General features: G+C 43.8%; 1 protein-coding gene and 1 long non-coding RNA gene across 2 annotated transcripts in view; one reads left to right on the top strand and one right to left on the bottom strand.

Annotated features, from left to right (window-relative positions):
- LPP (LIM domain containing preferred translocation partner in lipoma) overlaps positions 1–19,103 on the top strand; it is a 766,241-nt gene that overhangs the window by 36,437 nt on the left and 710,701 nt on the right. The window lies entirely within an intron of this gene.
- LOC105553745 overlaps positions 17,251–19,103 on the bottom strand; it is a 3,468-nt gene continuing 1,615 nt past the window's right edge. Inside the window, exon 2 of the long non-coding RNA XR_001008210.1 lies at positions 17,251–18,673. This is a non-coding gene — a long non-coding RNA (uncharacterized LOC105553745). The remainder of the gene's footprint in view (positions 18,674–19,103) is intronic.

Below are 19,103 nucleotides of genomic sequence, written 5' to 3'. Positions count from 1 at the left end.
CAGCTGTGAGCTCTGCCAGGGTCCCCTTTGTAGACACCTGCCTTAGAAAGGGTCTGGGAAAGAGGGGGGTGCTGACACTCAGAGGTGGGGAAGGGTTTATTTTTGGCTGTAGATGCTGCAAGCAAAGAGGGGTGATTGATGAGAGAAGGCGATACTAGGGGGCAGGGAATGAAAGACTGAAAGAAAGGAGAGGAGCAGGCACATATTGGGTGCATAACTTGTGTGGAGAAATGGCCAATATTTTTTTTACTCCTCCCACACACACTGTAATGTAGGTGGTAGGTGTCATTCTTTGGATTTTTTTTTCTTTTGGAGATGAAGTCTGTCTCTGTCACCCAGGCTGGAGTGCAGTGGTGTGATCTCAGCTCACTGTAACCTCTGCCTCCAGGGTTCAAGCAATTCTCCCTGCCTCAGCATCCCAAGTAGCTGGGATCACAGGTGTGTGCCACCATGCCTGACTAATTTTTGTATTTTTTAGTAGAGATGGAGTTTCACTGTGTTGACCAGACTGGTCTTGAACTCCTGACCTCATGTAATCTGCCCGCCTCAGCCTTCCAAAGTGCTGGGATTACAGGTGTGAGCCATCATGCCCAGCCCATTCTTTGGATTTTAATTATGAGGAGATCGAGGCTTGGAGATGTTTAGTTACTTGTCCATGGCTAGGCTGCTGGTAAGTGAGGGAGAAGGAGTCAATGTGGGGTCTGACTCCACGTTGCCTCTTCTTTTCATGTCTAACTGTGCCATGCTCTGTTCTAGGCGCTGGGGATATAGTGATGAAGGAGGCAGGCAAAGTCCATGTTCTCATAAGTGCTTGCATTCTAGGAGGCAAGACAGACAACAAAGTAAACAGGTGCATATTTCAGAGGTTGACAAGCGCTAAGCAGCAGAATATGACAGCAGTAGAAGACAGGAGTGACAGAGTTGCACGTTGTGTTTTTACATCCTAGTCCATAAGATTGTGCACTGAGATGACCTGATCTGGGGAAACCAACAGCTCTAGATTAAGATTCTCGAGGTTAGAATTTAGCTCCGGGTATAATGTGAACCAACTGTGTAAGTTGAGCAAGTCACCTCCCCGTCATTGTTAAAATGAAGGAAAATAATCCCTGTTCTTCCTATTTCACTAGACGATGAAAGAAGATGAAGTGAATAAGTTTGATGTGCAACTGTTTTTAAAACCCCAGTTGGGGCCAGGCGTAGTGGCTCACGCCTGTAATCCCAGTACTCTGGGAGGCCGAGGCAGGTGGATCACCTGAGGTCAACAGTTCGAGACCAGCCTGGCCAACATGGTGAAACCTCATCTCTACTGCAAATACAAAAATTAACTGGGCATGGTATTGCATGCCTGGAATCCCAGTCACTTGAGAGGCAGAGATGTGAGAATCACTTGGACCCGGGAGGCCAAAGTTGCAGTGAGCTGAGATTGCGCCACTGCACTCTAGCCTGGGCGACAGAGCGAGACTTCGTCTCAAATCAAAAACATAAACAAAAAACCCAGTTGGTTTTAAAAACACAAGGAGCTGTTTTTAACAGTTGGGTTAATTTTTAAAGGATATCTTCTTATATTTATTTGCTATGCTTTGTGTGCTTGGAGGAAACAACTATTTCTTTGGTTGTTTCCTTATTCTTAGAATGAAGACCCCCTTTGCCATCCTCAGGAGAGTTTGGATTTCATTTGTGGCCATCAGAGGACCATAAAAGGTGTGGAGCTGAGAGCTGACCTTTCGGTTATGCCACTGGAAGAGGGTAGGATGGAATGGAGGGGCAGCAGCCGGGAGTCAGGGAGATGGCTTATCTGACTGCGGAAACTGGAATCAAGTTCAGTCTGAGCCCACAGTTTGATTCAGCACGGCAGTCAGGTCAGCCAGTGAGCGCTCACTCACTGAAGGTCCACTGTGGGCCAGCTGGTGGCTGAGGAGGGGAGGCATAGGAGACACTGGATCCATTCAGCAGTTGCTACGGGCTCACTGTAGCCGAGTGTTCTGGATGCTGGGGAGTCACGTGCTTCTGGACCTCAAGGAGCATCTTTTCCAGTAGTTAATATCTGTTCTGTTCCCAAAAGCATATAAATCAATGTTGAGTTTAGTAGGCAAGTTATCCATGCAGACAGAGAGATGATATTTAAATATGTATAACACTGGATTGAAAGAACTCTAGGTCTGCCAGAGGGGAACTTTAGTTGCTGGACCTTGGAGAGGTTCAAGGGTTCCTAAGTGGGAGACTGGGAAAATTGGGATGGTGTTAGGACAACGGGGAGCCTCAAAACGTAAACTGTTTAGCAATGAGTGAGGAAATGTTTAAGTATTTTGGCAACCTGTGTTGCTATATCTCTGTGTACTGGTGAATGTCAGTTTCTCATGTGGTTATATACAACTATCTTATAGCGTCTTCAACATAGTACTTGATGTGCCCACAAGGCACAGAGGAGGCAGTGATTGGAAAGGCTTCATGGGGTTGGTGATGCTTGAGTTGGGTTTTGTAAGATGAATAGGAGTTTGGTAAAGAACTTTCTAGGAAGAAGAGAGATCATGGGCAAGAACACCAGTGTGTGAAACAGCACAGGACTTGACTGGACAGTTGAGGGGTTCAGGTCCAAGAGATTTCGTGCTCAGGTAATTGTGAGCTCAGTTGTCCCATTAACAGCAGGGAAGAAAGGAGAAAGAGCAGCGCATCCATTTAATCTCTCCCACAGGGTAGGGGAAACATCAAGATGAGATCATTTTTACTTTTATTTTAAATAATAGCTATCACGTGCCAGCTGTTAGGCAGCTTGCAAACATTGTTTCTAATCTGCCAGTAACTCCGTGAGGTAGGAATTTTCCTTCTTCACTCATTTTACCGGTTAGGAAATCAAGAACTCGGCATATTGAAGTGACTTGCACGAAGTCACACAATGGCAGGAACAGGGTTTGAGCTCAGTCTCGTCTGACTGCAAAGTCTGAACGTTCCACTTTTCCACTATGTGGCCTCTCTCTCCTGGGAATTCGCAGTGCGTGACATCCATGAGAAACTGGGCCCTTTTCTTGCCTAGAAATGTAACTGGTGACAAAAACTGGAGGTATCCGTATCCTCTTCTGCAGAACAAGGACAAGAGTTCTTGCTCCAGGCATTGGCAGTGCTCCGGGAAGACGGGGCCGCAGACCTCCTGCTTCCCAGCACCTTCAGCAAGACCATTCTTGGGGAGATGATGTTTCTGTTGGTCTTCTTTGCTGCCCCTGAGACTTTGACTTGACTCTTACTCCTGCGAAACAGCCTCCTGATGGTGATAGAAAGAATAGGCTGACCACATGGACACTTCGTATTTATGGTGTTGTGACAGGGCTTTCTTAGAGTAAATCAATAACATGTTCCTGGTTGAGATTTGGCCTGTCCTATAACCTGACTTTAGAGAGAGAGTGTGCTGATTATGCTGAAGATAGCGTGTCAGTCTGTATGTCTTTCATGTTTATTACTGTACATGAAAAAGTTGGCGTTCTGGTACCTCCCCTCCCTCAACCATTACAACAAGGAAAACAAAAGCCACTGAGAGGCAACATAGCATGGTGATGAAGAACATGGACCATGAGCTAGATTGCCTAGATTCAGTTCCCAGCTCTATTGCGGTCTAGATCTATGTCTGTGTCTCAGTTTCCTCATCTGTAAAATGGGAATGATGATAATTGTAGCTACCGTACAAGGTTTTTGGAAAGGTTAAATGAGTTAATATTTCTAGGGTATGTAAAAAATTGCCTGGCATACAACAAGTGCCATGTAAGTGTTCGTTAAGTGATGACAACAGCAAAATTTTATAAACTAGCCCTGCTTTCCACTGCTCCTTACAAGACATGATATTTGCACAAGTCTGAGCTCTGTTGTGTGTGGTCAGGCACTGAAGGGTGACATGTTCACATGTGTGGTCTGGTGGACACTAGTCTTGATGACTGCTTTGCCATAAGAACTTCGCTGGCAATGGAAAATGTGTGGTTGAGAAATAGCAAGTGGAATGTTCTTTTTTTTTTTTTTTCTGCTAATAGGATAGAGTTTGGGTTACACGGCATTTGCAGCTGAGTTTATCTATTTTTAAATTTTTCCTGCAGTTACACTGTGCAACCTATGCGTCAATAGTTTTATCTGGCTGGATTAGTCAGTAGGTAGTTTTTAATTTGACTTAAAAAATTGAGGGTCACATAAACGGAACCAGCAAAAGATTTGGATTCTGATGAAACAAGGTTTAAGGCTCAGCTCTGCCACTGACATGTTATGTTACATGGGTGAGTCCCCACTCACCACCTTTGGTCCTTTAGGTAGTCCTCTGGTTCTCATGGTTTCTTCCCTGATAAAATTAGAGTGCTGAATGGTCAGAGGAGCTCCCTCTTCTCTGTTGGTGAGTGGCCCTGATTTCTGGTCAGTTAGCCATGGGCTATTGAAGGAAGATTTTTTGTGAAGTATATTGATGGTGAATTTAGACAGTAAAAGAATCCAGTTGATCATCTCAATTTTTTCCTCTCTACTTAGTAATTGTGCTGATAAGAAGTCCTCATTTCAGCTTTACACCTTTTCTAATTTCCCAGATATTTCTGTGTATCACCAGAAAGCAGAATGGAACCAAGTAGTTATTACCACTCAGCTCTTAGAAGTTGTTTGGGCTGGAGAAATGTTTTCATTATTAGGCTGTGAGTGGTGTCAGTCCCATACAAGACACTTTCTGGGTCCTCTCTCTAGAGAGGCAACTGAGCCTCTACCATACCATCTCCCAGGCTCACTCCATCCTGTCCAGTCTGTTTACTTCTCTACTTTGTAGGCAAGCTTTATCCAGTTCTGCAAACCTCAGTGTGATGACTCAGGGAAAAGATAGTTTCTTTTTCCTAGGAAAATCAGGTTGACTACAACTTCTGTAGTTCTTGAGGGAGGAAGGGAAGTATAATGATGTTGGAAGTCAAAATATTGACATTAAGATAGCCAAGTGGAGTTTTATGTATGTATGTATGCATGTAGACATGATTGACATTTATAAGTTCATATAACATACATTTATAATGGAGAGGTACCTGTGGATTCTGCCTTACTTTTGTGTAGTTTGTTAGTGTTTTCACCATTTCATGTGAGTTTTACAATGAGCCTATGAGACTTGCAGAGTTAAGAGTTATATACCCGTTTATGGTAGAAAACACTGAGGTTCATTCAGAGGAGTAAAGTGGCTTGCTTGAGATCTGTGTGAGTGGTAGTCTTCTGACGAGTGTTTCAGAGTTGTTTTGACCTAAGAAAGTTAGAGGCTGGGCCGGATGTGGTGGCTCATGCCTGTAATCCCAGCACTTTGAGAGGCCAAGGCAGGTGGATCACCTGAGGTCCGGAGTTCAAGACCAGCCTGGCCAACATGGTGAAACCCCATCTCTACTAAAAATACAAAAATTAGCTGGGCATGGTGGCTTGTGGCTATAATCCCAGCTACTCAGTAGACTGAGGCAGGAGAATTGCTTGAACCTGGGAGGTGGAGGTTGCAATAAGCCGAGATCGTGCCATTGCACTCCAGCCTGGGTGACAAGAGCGAGACTCTGCCTTTAAAAAAAAAAAGGGAAAAAAGAAAAAAGAAAGAGGCTGACAAAATTTGTGATTTTTGAAGCAACAGAGGAAATTTAGAAGGAATGAAACTTGTGCCATTAATATTAAGTTATACCAAGGCTCTACTCATAATATAACCCAAGCCTAGAAACTTAAAGTACTGTGTAATTGATACAGAGAACACAGCTATAGAGAGTTTACTGAATTTCTCAATGAAGTGGCAAGTATCTATCCATCCTTCCATTCATTTTGTCATATTATTAGAAAAAAATACACAGCATGCCAGCTACCATGTTGAGCCCTGATTCATCAAAGTTAAATTAGAATGACATATGGCAGTTTAGCATTTAAAATGTGGCTAGTTTGAACTGAGATGTGCCATTAAGTATGACATACCAGATTTCAAAGGCTTGGTATAAAAAGTAATATAAAATGTCTTACTGATAAATTATATGATGTTCATTACTTCTTGGAGTGATAATATTTTGGATATATTGGGTTAAATTAAAATGAATTTCTCCTATGATTTCTTGCTTTTTGAAAATGTGGCTGCAGGAAATTAACAATTTCATATGTGGCTTGCATCCTATTGCTTTTGGACGGCACTATTCTAGCTTGTGTCTAGTAGAGGAAATAAGATTTATACGGACATGCTTTTCTGAAAGCATGGCATCTCGCTTCTTTACTCCTCTGCCTTTATATTTGTGTCTACTGCCTCACCTTCTTTTGGCTTCTTAACCCATTTTGGTCTGATGGAAGTTGTTCTTGTGCGGGTCTAGGGGGCTCAGATGTGTTCCTTTTTAGCAGTGCTCTTACTTGGCTTTGGTGGTGCTATTTCTGTTGATCACTCCCACTGTCTCTGGATGTTTTGTTATTCTTTTACCTCCCTGGCCTTTCCTCGGGATTTCTTTACAGACTCTTGCTCTCTCTTGCATCCCATAAATATAGGCATTGCAGAGCTTTGTCTCATGACTGCTAGGTGTTTATCTCCAGTTTGGAACTCCTGAACTTCAGGTCCACACTCCTACATGCCTTTTGGACACTCCAGTTGGAAATCCCAAAGTTGCGTGGGACTCACTGTGTCTTCTGGCATTGTTAACTTGGTGAGTGACATTGTCCAATCCTGGAAACTGGGACTCATTCCGGATGGCCTCCTCTGTGTCCCTCACTCTTGCCTCTGACTGTCCTCAGTCTTACTGAGTCAACCACGGTAACACGTCCTGCCCACCTCCCTCCTCCCTCTACCTTTGGAGCCTGTCCTCCATTTAGGCCCTCAGCATCTCTCTCCTGAAGTGCTTCAGCAGTCTCAGCTGGCCTTCTTTTTCTATTCTTACCCTCATCCATCCTATTCTCTCTTTTCTTCCTGAGTGATATTCCAAAAATGCAAATCTGTTCATGCTTCGTCCCTGTTTTTAAAATCCTTCAATGCTTTCCTCATTCAGGGTAAATTCAGAATCCTTTGCATGAACTAAGGGACAGGAATGGAAAGAGGCAGGCAGTGATTTGACCCCTGTCTCTTTCCGTCCTCTTCTCACTAATCTCTGAGATGATCTTGTGCCCTAGGAATATACCCAGGATTTTCTGTAGCTCTCGTGACCTCACATATGGTGTTCCCTTGTCTGAAACACCACTGCCCACTCTATCAGTCCTTTCAAGATTTTGCTCTGATACCACCTCTGCTTGGAATACGCCTCTGACCACTATTGTCTCTGCTTCCTCCATTTTAGGCCATTTGTTGAACTGGGCTGCATTTCCTTGAGGGCAAGGGTAATTCTTTTCATTTCTGTATCTTCAAGTCAAAAATAGGTGTGCAGGTGATATTTGTTGAGCAAATAAATGCTGAATAATAAATTGTGTAGATTTACACAATTGTGGGAGTTGAGGTAAAAATTCTAGCCAGGCAGGTATGGGAGAATAGAGGGCCCAAGGAATGGCGACATTTAAGACTGGCTTTCCATTCTGGTGGTATTGGGTGGGACAGTACAGAGGAGACCCCGTACGGTCATGGTTATTGTGCCGTGTTCTGCAGGACTGAAGGATATTGAATAGGCCTATTCCCTGCTCGATACCATCACCACCAGAGTAGAATAAGGATGGTAATCTCAGGAGGCCATTTGGGCTAGTGTCTGTCATTTGCTCCTGAGCTGGGTTATATAACTCAGCAGAGCTTTATTTCCCCGGTACGCAGCTGGCATGGCAGGCAGGCACTCCGCTCCTTGCTTGTGAGCTGCCTTGGAGGAAGCGAGTGCAGAATGGTTGCCTGCGTTTTCATCTTTACTTCTCCTTCACAGCCGCCTTTCTGTATAGCATAGAGGTGACCTCAGCACCAGAGACAGGAAAGAGCACAATGAGTCATCTCAGGCCCTAATGAGGTGCATGAGGGACCCTACTTAAGAGTGAGGGTCAGGTGAGGTCATGCTGTGCCTGGGGTGAGTTTTGCCTTGGGGCTCCAGGCAGCACTGGAGCAGAGCTGAGCTAATTTTACCCACAGGAGCTGACTGTGCTGAAGGGCAGGGCTTATGACATTGGCCTTATCATCCTGTGATACCCAGAAAGCTCCCAAGGTGCAACCCCGTTATGTCTGGGCTGTTTTTTCCCCCTTCTAGTTAAATACATTTTTCCATTAGGCGTGCATATCGAAAAGCAGGATGCTGAGGTGCAAAGAGCTTTGGATTTGGGTGGAAGGCCACGGAGTTAGATTTGGATCTCGCCCCCACCTTTGACCTTGCACAAGTTACATAATTTGAGTCTCAGTTTCCTCATTTGTAAAACCTCATTTGTATACCTGTGTCCTAAGATTGCTTCTAGGTTTATACACTTGGTGACACGCAGCAGGCGATTGCTATGTGCCAGTCACTGTTCTAGCTGCTTTATTCATATTGTTTCACTTAATCCTCTAAAGAAACCTATGAGGATGGTGGTATTGTTATCCCTGTTTATAAATAGGGAAACAAATGCACAAGGAGCTTAGATAAGTTGCCCCAGGCCACCAGCCAGTGACAGAGCTGAACTCAGGCCAGTGGCTCCAGGGACCACACTCCTAAACACTATACCTTATTGTTTTGAAATGATAGAAGCTTTGCTTGGTGTATAGCACAGGCTTAATGTTTTCTAACTACCTGCTATGTATAAGGGCCTGGGCTTGATGCTGGGTAAGAGAGCAATATAGCTGTTGTGCTATTCTGTAGACTTGAATCACATTTGCAGATGGAAGCCCTGGGTCAGCTGAAGGGTACGGTGGATAGACTTTGGTATCTGACGTTATAGGCACTGGGTGGAGTGCTCCTCACACATCCTCTCATCTCATCCTCATAACTTCTTCAATAGTCAGGCATTAGCAAGCCCATCTTACAGATGAGGTAATAGAGAAGTAGCATCACCTCCTCACATTTACTTGGTAGACAGAGCTGACTGGGGTTGTTTGGTCTCATGTTTACGTTGATTCATTTGCTTTCCCCACGAACTATGCAGTGTCTCAGAGCTATTATTGTTGCAGAACTCACCCCTGTCCTTCTGCCCACCCCTGACAACCCTAGAGAAACTGGTGTCCCTGAAAAACGTGGGTCACCAGATGAGAAAGGCACATCTGCATGGTCAGAGCAGGCACCAGGTGAAGGTAAAAGAAAGGGCTGGGCTTTGTTCCAATCGTTTATTACTGTGTAGCAAATTACCCCTAAACTCAGTGGTATATAACAATCACTGAGTATGCTCGTGGGTTACCTGGATCAGGAACTTGGACAGAGCAAAGGGGGAATGACACCTCAGTGCTCCACAGTGCCTGGGACCTCAGCTGGAAGACTCGAAGGCTGGGTGCCAGAGGTATATAGTTGCTCACTCACTCACATGACATCTGAGATGTTAACCAGGGCTCTTGGTCAGGATATCTACATGTGGTCTTTCCATGTGGCCTGGACTTCCTCACAGCCTGGTGGCTGCTTCCAAAAGGCAAGCCTTGAGAGGAAGGGAGAGAGGGAGAAAGACAGAGAGCAAGTGAGCGCTAGCAGGTGCGGAAAGAAGCTGTAGACGCATCATCTCACTATACTTGATTGGTTGGAGTAGTCCCCAAGTCACTTAAATTCAAGGGGAGAGGCAATCAACTTTACGTCTTGGTGGGGTGGCTGAGTTCTGGAAGAGCATGTGGGACTGGAAAATTTGCCGGAGCCATTGTTGGAAAACACAATGGAGGCTCCTTTTGGCCAAAAAGGAGGAACAGACATCTCTCTGGAGCTGCCCAGAGGTAGAGCCACCAGGTATGCAGCAGGCACACCTGTATGGTGCTGACTATTCACTGGCAAATCAGGAAAACAAAGGTCAAGCCAGGAATCCTCAGGAAAGGATCAGCAGTTACGCTACAACCATGCTTCATTGTATATGAATTAGCGTTTATATTGTCCATAAACTAGTTTGTGTAACTCTGATTCGCTGATTAGATCTACTGCTTATGTTACCTTGGAGTTCTAGGTCTATTTGGATTTTTTTTTTTTCTGTGAGATGGGGTTTTGCTGTTGCCTAGACTGGAGTTCAATGACAGGATCTTGGCTCACTGCAACCTCCCTGTCCTGTGTTCAAGACATTCTCCTGCCTCAGCCTCCCAAGTAGCTGGGACTATAGGTGCACACCAACATGCCCAGCTAATTTTTGTATTTTTAGTAGAGATGGGGTTTCACCATGTTGGCCAGGCTGGTCTCGAACTCCTGACCTCAGGTGATCCACCCGCCTTGGCCTCCCAAAGTGCTGGGATAACAGGCGTAAGCCACTGCGCCTGACCCTATTTGACTTCTTATACTGAAGTGAAATATTTTTTGTTCCTTCACAGAGGCAAGGGAGAAGCTTTTAGATATAGACAGACATAGGTCTTAGCTAAATAAATAAATAGAAAAATGAGTGATCCGTTTATTTATTTATTTATTTTTTCCCTCCTGCATCTAACAAAGTTCAGGAAAGACATTCTGTGTAATTTAACAGGAAAGAGATGATAACAAAATTGTTGAAAAGACTGATGTGGGATGCAGACTACATCTGGAGCTACTGGATTTAAGAATTTTTTTTTTTTTGTTTTCTGAGACAGAGTTTCATTCTTGTTGCCCAGGCTGGAGTGCAGTGGTGTGATTTTGGCTCACCACAACCTCTGCCTCCCAGGTTCAAGCGATTCTCCTGTCTCAGCCTCCCGAGTAGCTGGGATTACAGGCGTGTGCCACCATGCCCCACTAAGTTTTGTATTTTTAGTAGAGATGGGGTTTCATCATATTGGTCAGGCTGGTTAGCCACAATCCAGGGATAAGGAAGATGTGATTAGGAAGCCACTGCTGAGGCCTCAGAAACTTCTCTCAACATCTTAATAGTTAGTGATGGGGCACTGGATTGGCATATGGAGTGTCCTTTTGCCCTTCATGATTTCCTGGTGTTGCTTGCCAGTAGAAATAGTAGCAGGAAGATTCAGCTTCACTTCCACCTTCCAGATCTCACACAAGGAAATGTTACTGGTGGAACCTAATTTACTAGCTTTGAGGAAGCACGGGGAATGTAATTCTTAAGTCTGCTTCTGTGATGCAGAAAGGCACTCTAGCTGGTGGCAACGGGCTCTGATTGAGCAGCCGACAGAATATATCTACCCCCAACTTATCCATCTAAAATCCCCAGGAGTTATTATTCTGAAATACTTAATATTTACAATTAATTATAACACTGTAATATAATTACACTATGAAATTATGTTTAATATTTGTTTATTTATGTAAAATATATAAACTTAATATAATTAATACCTTGAAAAAACAGGCTAGTTGCCCACTTTCAGTTTCTGAACTGAGTTCTTATTTTGGACGACAGCGGTTGATTTGTAATTTTCCAGTTCCGTTTAATCTCCTCCTGGGAGTCATGCCCCAGGACAGTTGTCTCGTTTACAAAATTTGTTCACAAACGTTTATTAAACACTTACTACGGACCTGTCCCTGAGCCGGATTTGGCAATGTGGGGAGAGAGAAGTCAAGGATTCTTCCTCTGGGAGCCAGTACTGGGAAGAAGAGTAAGTCAGGCGCACAGTTAGAACAGGGCAAGGAAGATATTGATCAATGCCCTAAATAGCAGGCTCAGCAAATCCAGGGAAGAGAGATTATTCTGACTGGGCTGGGAGCAGGGAGTGTCACATAGTCTATGATCCAGTGATTCTCTGTGGGGAGTAGTACCATCTCATTATGGGGCATTTAAAAACGTGACGGATGCCGGGCGTGGTGGCTCATGCCTGTAATCCCAGCACTTTGGGTGGTTAAGGCGGGCGGATCACTTGAATTCAGGAGTTCGAGACCAGCCTGGCCAACATGGCAAAACCCCATCTCTACTGAAAATACAAAAATTAGCTGGGAGTGGTGGCACATGCCTGTAATTCCAGCTAGTCGGGAGGCTGAGGCAGGAGCGTGGCCTGAACCCAAGAAGTGGAGGTTGCAGTGAGGTGAGATCACACCACTGTACTCCAGCCTGGGTGACAGAGTGAGATTCCATCTCAACAAAATAAAATAAAAGCATAATGGGGTGTTTTCTGTTGTCCCAATGACTGGACGTCAGGATGCCATTGGCATTTAGTGGTTGGGGCCAGGGAAGCTAGATGTCCTTTAATACATGAAGACACCACAGATAAATAACTGTCTTTCTCCAAAGGGTCATCTCATTCCTGTTGAAGACTACCAGTGTGCTTGATGATGTGTAGGACGTGGATATTTGGTGTTGGGGGTGGAAGGATAGCAGGTCAAGCAGAGGGGACAAGGTGAGCCAAGAGTTTAGTTTGAATAAAGCAAAGAATGTATGTTGAGCGGCAATGGGAGAAAGTTTACGGTGGCAATGGAAGCTTCAGTCCCGGTTATGGAGAACCTGGAGCTGTGAGATTAAACACTTGGACTTCCCCTGTTGCCATTGGGAAGCCATTTAAGATATTGGAGCAGGTCCTTGAGAGCAGCAACGTAGCTTCGTCTTGACACCATGCACCGTGTAAACATCAGTAGTGCTTTTTGAATGAATGAATGTCTCCAGCTGTCGTTTACGGGAGTTAGATGAGTGGGTACTTGAGTTTTGCCAGATTTAGGATTCTGTGGTTCTGGGAGGGCCCTGACAGCCAGCATTTGGACTTTTAGAGAATACATGGAAAGGGCACAGTGGCCTGCCACACAGATACCATCTCCATATCCAAGCAAGAGTTGTGGTCAGGCAGCAGCAGTACTTGCTGACACTGAAGAGAGATGTGAAAAAGAGAGATTATTCCGTGGACTCCTGTGTGAGGCCCATAAGCCATGAGGCATGTAGGGAGCAGACTGTTGTCTGCATCAATGCTCTTGCATCTTGAGCTTTTAAAAAATTGCCATTCAAACCAGCAATTTGCTGACAAGGTTCATGCGCTGTGACCATGACTGCAGTTGTTCCTGAGGAGTGGCTTGCTTGTCTGCCTGGGGATGGCAGCCGCGTGCGTTCCTTGTGCTGCCCTGCAGGGTCCCGGTGCTTTCTGATATTCACGTTGGTCCCTTTTCCTTCTTTTTGGATGCGCTTTCGAGGTTGGGAGGGGAAGCTCAGGGATGGAGCTGACTAAACATATGTGAGATGTTACCTTGTTCGCTCCTCATGAAGGTTTCATTTCTGAAGCCTTTCCTTGGGAGGGAAAAGGGTGTGTAGATGTATGAGGTGACTCTAGAAACCTCATTTTATGGATGAAGAAACTGTGATTCATAGAGGGAAAGTGATTTGTCCAGTGTCATGTGGTGAGCTGGCTGTGGAGCCAGCCCTCCTGTACCTTTTATTGCAGGGTTTATTTTATATATATTTGCTGGCAAAAAGAAGGAAAGAAAAGCAATTTATATATATTTTATTTATAATAAAAATATTTATAATAAAAATATCAAGTATATATTGTATATTATAATTATATATAATTCTGTTATAATTAAATTATACATAATTTTATAAATTATATATTATATAATATAATTATAGTAAATTATAAAACAACATATAATACAATTTATTTTATATTAATATAGTATATATAATAATATAATTTCATTATAATAAAATATAATAAAAATATTAAAAGATGTATTTTATATTTACATATATTTAAATACATATATTTAAGGATATGCATATATTTAAATACATATACATATCAAATAGGTATATATATTTTTTCTCTTTTTTGTAGAGACAAGATCTCGCTATGTTGCCCAGGCTGGTCTCGAACTCCTAGGCTCAAGCAGTCCTTCTGCCTTGGCCTCCCAAGGTGCTGGGATTACAGGCACGAGCCACTATGCCTGGCCTATAAGCAGGGTTTAAATTACACCCATTTTGGGGGAAGAGAGAGCAGTGTGCACAGGCTTTGGTGCCAAAGGCTTGCACATGGTTACTGGCTCAGCCACTTACTGTAAAATTTGTAAAATAGGCATCATGGACACATCTGATACTAAGCATTTAAAAAGAGGAGATGTGTGAGAAGTTTTGTGGACTACAAAGAACTACAGACATCTTCCTTTTTATCTTGATGTGGATGTTTATGCACTGGGAATTGGTGGGGCCATCTTTAGAGAAGCGGTGGGCCAGTGAAGACATTCCTGACCATACCCCAATCACAAAACACTCCCAAGGGCCCACTTCCCCACTGTACAGTAAAGAGATTTTGCACTCAGATTTGGAGGCACAGTACAAGGTGGGGAAAGCATGAGCCAAGTTTTGAGTCCTGCGGAATTGAGGGTGCGCTCTTGCCTGGGACCAGGGGTTCTTCCAGCAATATAAAGGGAGATATGGCTAAACACATAGATTGGGCTCATCCTGGAGGTCTTGAGGCTGGCCTGAGGGTGAGTAGATACTGTCATTTGTGTTGTTTAGAAAACTGGTGATGAGTCAACTGGGAAAATCTCAACGAAATGCATCTTTAGGATGTGCCGGGAATCTCGGCAGTAACTCAGGTGGGCTATAGGGAATCTTGCAATTGGAGTAGGGGTGATTCTTACATTTTGGGCACATTCTAAGTAACTTTTTGCAGTGCTTCAACTTTTTACTTGAGTTTCTAATAAAAATGGCAATATTTTTTATAGTCGTAGAGCTATATGAAATATTTTTACACCTGTTGGCTTCTTTGTTCGTACAACATCATAGTGACGGGGAAGGTAGGATTGTTCTTGTTCCTGTTTTACAGACAAGGGAATTGAGACTTGGAGAGCAGATGGGATTTCTCTGGCCATTTGGCTGGTTGCTGTGGAAGTCAGGAGTGGGGATGCCATGTTTCACACTTCTTCCTGTGCCAATGACCTGGAGCAGTGTTTTTCTCCAACTCACATTTCTTTATCCTCCACTGTCTTGGGTGTCACTCTTGGAAGTGTAAGATGGTCGTGAGTTTCAGAGATTTCAGAGATAAGCTGTTAAGATTTTCAAAGATGAGCTGTAGAGAATTTGGGACATAAAATGTGTTTCATCCAGTAACTCTTGCTTGCTGTCATGTTGTTGGTTCAAATTGAACATGTTGGTAAGTGCCAGGGAGGAAAGGAACCAGTTCCTGCTACTTATTGAGCACCTTTTTTTTTCTTTTTTTTGCCCTGAACTCAGTACTGCCTGCTTTTCCATTTGAGGATTTAGAAACATTTATGGATGGAATGATTGTAATATTGTAGCATTCTGTCAACTAGTTTATTAGCTAATTCTCATAAAAGCCTTAGTAGGTAAACAATATTATTTTCCATTTTACAGATGAGAAAACTGAGGTTTAGAGAGATGAAATAACTTGCTTATAACTTGCTTGAGAGAACACAGGTGCTAAATAGATTATAATCTTTTTTTTTTTTTTTTTTTTTTGAGACAGAGTCTTGCTCTGTCACCCAGGCTGGAGTGCAATGGTGCATTCTTGGCTCACTGCAACCTCTGCCCCCCAGGTTCAAGCGATTCTCCTGCTTCAGCCTCCCAAGTAGCTGGGATTACAGGTGGGCACCACCACGCCTGGCTAATTTTTGTATTTTTGGTAGAGACAAGGTTTCACCATGTTGGCCAGGCTGGTCTTGAACTCCTGACCTTAAGTGATCCACCCGCCTCGGCCTCCCAAAGTGCTGAGATTACAGGCCTGAGCCACTGCACCTGGCTGTAAGTAGGGTATAATCTAAGTTATTTAATTGGAGACTTCTTTCTTCCTTGCTGCTCCCCATCTACACCATGTATTGCCTGTCCCACTGGCAAAAATGCAGAGCTGCTTGTTAAGGAGGTATACGTCAGACCTTGGAATTTACTGGAATCAGACCTGGAAGGTACTATGAAGAGCTCATAAGGCTGACGGTTTTCAAGCTGTGCTCTTCTGAGCCTGAGAGACTCCAGGAGTCATCCTGGGGATTATAACATGGAGGGAGGTGAAAAGTGGTGAGAAGTGGAGGAAGGAAGGGGACTGCTAGAGCCAACTTGAGCAGCTCTGCTTTTACCTACTTTGTAAGCTAAGCATCGTCAAAGCATCCATTTAAAGGAAAAGTTCTGCTGCTACATAAAAAAGTTAAAAAACCGCTGCGTCTACCCTTCCTTTTGCTAACACTGAGAGACAGAGTGGTTCAGCACAAGGAGACACAAAGTGGCTTAGCACGAGTCACAAGATGTGATGGGTCTAAGACCTCTCAGCCTAGAGCTCCCTTACCCCTGGGCCACTTTGTTAGACACACCTTCTTTAATTCAAATCCCCATTTCAGTGGGACGTGGCCTTTTCACTTTTTCAAGGAAAGGTTTATCTGTCCAGCTCCCTGTGAAGATCTTGGTTCTTGGCACACCTGCTGGAGGTTCAGGGTCCTGCAACCACGGAGTAGCTGCAGGACCGTCAGGATGTCCCGTGCACAAGGTCTTTGACCTGCATTTTGCAACCTGGTTGCGTCTCCCCTTTGGACTCCGGGAACCTTGCTGAGATTGGTGCAGTATCTGTGCTAAAAAGGTCTGAAATTATAGCCAGTATTGTGTTAACTTTCAACCTTCACAGACATTGTCTGACTAAATATATATCTATTGAGTGTTCACTGTGTACACTGACTGACAAGAAAGGCAAGATTCCTGATCCCAAGGATCTAATGGAGAGACAGAAACAAATATAAACTTGTGTCAACTATTTCAGAGACAGATATTTTTGTGATACGGGATTGTTATGCACGCTAGTTATGTGAAGAGTATTTGATCTCTTAGAAGTGAGATGGGGAGAATCTGGGCAATGAGAAAGAAGACCAAAACTGGGGAGTACACTTACTATTTCTGAGATTTGAGCATCTGACTTTTCCTTTAAGTTTTTGTTTTCCCATTTGTAATATGGGAGTGAGAGTGGCTAGTTCACAGGGTCATTGCTGGCGTTAAATGAGATAATGTATGTAACCTGCTTAGCATAATACCTAGCACAGAGTAAACACTCATTACATTTTAGTAGTTATTGTTGTTATTATATGGCAGCAAGGAGTCAAAAGAGCCTATTTTCTTAACCTCATCAGTGGTGTAATCAGAGCTTTGCATCTCAAAATAAAGGAGCACTCTGCTTTTATTATTTATTTATTTATTTATTTATTTATTTATTTCTCACTCTGCTTTTAGAAAGAGAATTCAATTACCTTAGCCTACAATAAACTGACTTCAATCTATCTTTCTGAGTTAACTTCTGTTTATTTCTATCTGTCTGCCCACCTCTCTCACTAGTGACCTACACATTTTCTTTTTCTTTTTCTTTTTTTTTTTTTGAGGCGGAGTATCACCCTGTTGCCCAGGCTTGAGTGCAGTGGCATCATCTTAGCTGACTGCAAGCTCCTCCTGCCAGTTTTGAGCCATTCTCCTGCCTCAGCCTCCCGAGTAGCTGGGATTACAGGCACACACCACCACCCCCAGTTAGTTTTTGTATTTTCAGTAGAGATGGGGTTTTACCATGTTGGCCATGCTGATCTTGAACTCCTGACTTCAGGCGATCCACCTGCCTCAGCCTCCCAAAGTGCTGGGATTACAGGCGTGAGCCACCATGCCCGGCCCACATTTTCTAAGCTTGACTTTAACTTGCTGGTCTTTGTCATATCTTTTCAGTCATTGCTAGGGTTCAAATCTTTTCTTTTCTTCTTCTTCTTTTTTTTTTTTTTTTTTTCCAAGATGGGAATCTCACTATGTCTCCCAGACTGGTCTTGAACTCCTGGGCTTAAGTAATACTGCCTTGGCCTCCTAAGTAGCTGGGACCATAGGCATATGCCACTGTGTCTGGCTTAAATATTTCCTTCTGCCTGGAATGCCCTTTGCTCCTTCATCTGTGCCCCCCTGCCCCATCCTCTTTTAATTCCTAGCCCAAAAGTCTAACCCAGCCATTGGGAGGGATTCTACAGAACTCATAGAGTTTACAACATCTTGTCCTTCAATTGCAGTCAGTCTCTGTCTTGAACTGGATTTGTGAGCTCCTTGAAGTTGTTTGTATCTCACAGCTTGTTGCTGTAACATCACTGGGGATTCAAGCACACACACATAGAGTAGATGCTCACACATCTATGCCATAAATTACTTTAGTGCCTTTCTCAAATGATCAGCACAGGAATCAAATGATAAAAAGCAACCAGAAAACAGTCCTCACTGGGCTCTGTGCTCATCAGCCTTGGGAATGGATTTCTGGCAAAGATCCGGCCCCTCTACAAATGACAGAGATGACTTGGCTCTTTTCAGGAATTGAAGAGAATCCCGACAAGTAGCATGTTGGGAAAGGCCCGAAGGAAGCCAGACCAGCTTGCTCTCAGAGCTCCTTGGGTCCCCTGCGGCCCCCAGGTGATCTTCAGCAAGACCTGGTATGTAAATGAGCCTCATCTGCTGGCTCAGCCTGCTGTGCACTGCTAGGGATGCTAGAATTCCAGGGTAAGCTTGTGAGCTGGGCTGGAAGGTTCAGTGGGTTGGAGATTACTAGCTCTTTGGTATCTGCAGCTTGAAATACCCTGTGCCCTTGATTAATTCATGCTTGGGAGCATCCTCAGTGCTCTCTGGAAAATAGCTCCTTACTGTATGTTTATTTCCCCACGGGCTTATTTCAGAGAGACTGGAGCCTGTGTTTCTAACAGCTTCTCCAAGGAAAACATCGCAGGCCACATTTCCGGAACTGAGAATCTCAGGGGGTCTTTGAAACGTCCATCTCTATTACCTCCTTTTGGCCCAGCATTTGCTTTTAGCTGAAAAGGGAGATTTTGTCTTGAGCCATCCTGTAGACATATGTGACTTGGAGTTGGAAAATCTGACAGCTGCTGCTGAGCTTTGAACTGCAAGAGTGAGTGGCATATAGACATAACCCCGTAGAACATCAAATCATTTTCCCTTAATTCCCAGAGCCTTAATGTTTCTTTGTCTTGCGAATGATCTCACTGCTTTTTGTATTTGTAATGGAATGCACAGTCATTTGCAAGTAATCACACAATAATCCCCTACACTTTTATAACGCCTTACCCTTTTCCATAGGGCTTTCACTCTCATTATCTCATATGATCCTTATAACTGCTCTGAGATATAAGCAGAGTGGCTCTTTTAATCTCCAATTTTCAGGTGTAGAAACTGAGGTTTAGAATTAAGTTAACCAG

Source organism: Mandrillus leucophaeus, unplaced genomic scaffold (genome assembly GCF_000951045.1).
Source record: "Mandrillus leucophaeus isolate KB7577 unplaced genomic scaffold, Mleu.le_1.0 Scaffold607, whole genome shotgun sequence".
NCBI lineage: Eukaryota > Metazoa > Chordata > Mammalia > Primates > Cercopithecidae > Mandrillus > Mandrillus leucophaeus.
The sequence above is the reverse complement of the archived record's forward strand: the minus strand, read 5'-3'. Positions and strand labels throughout refer to the sequence as shown.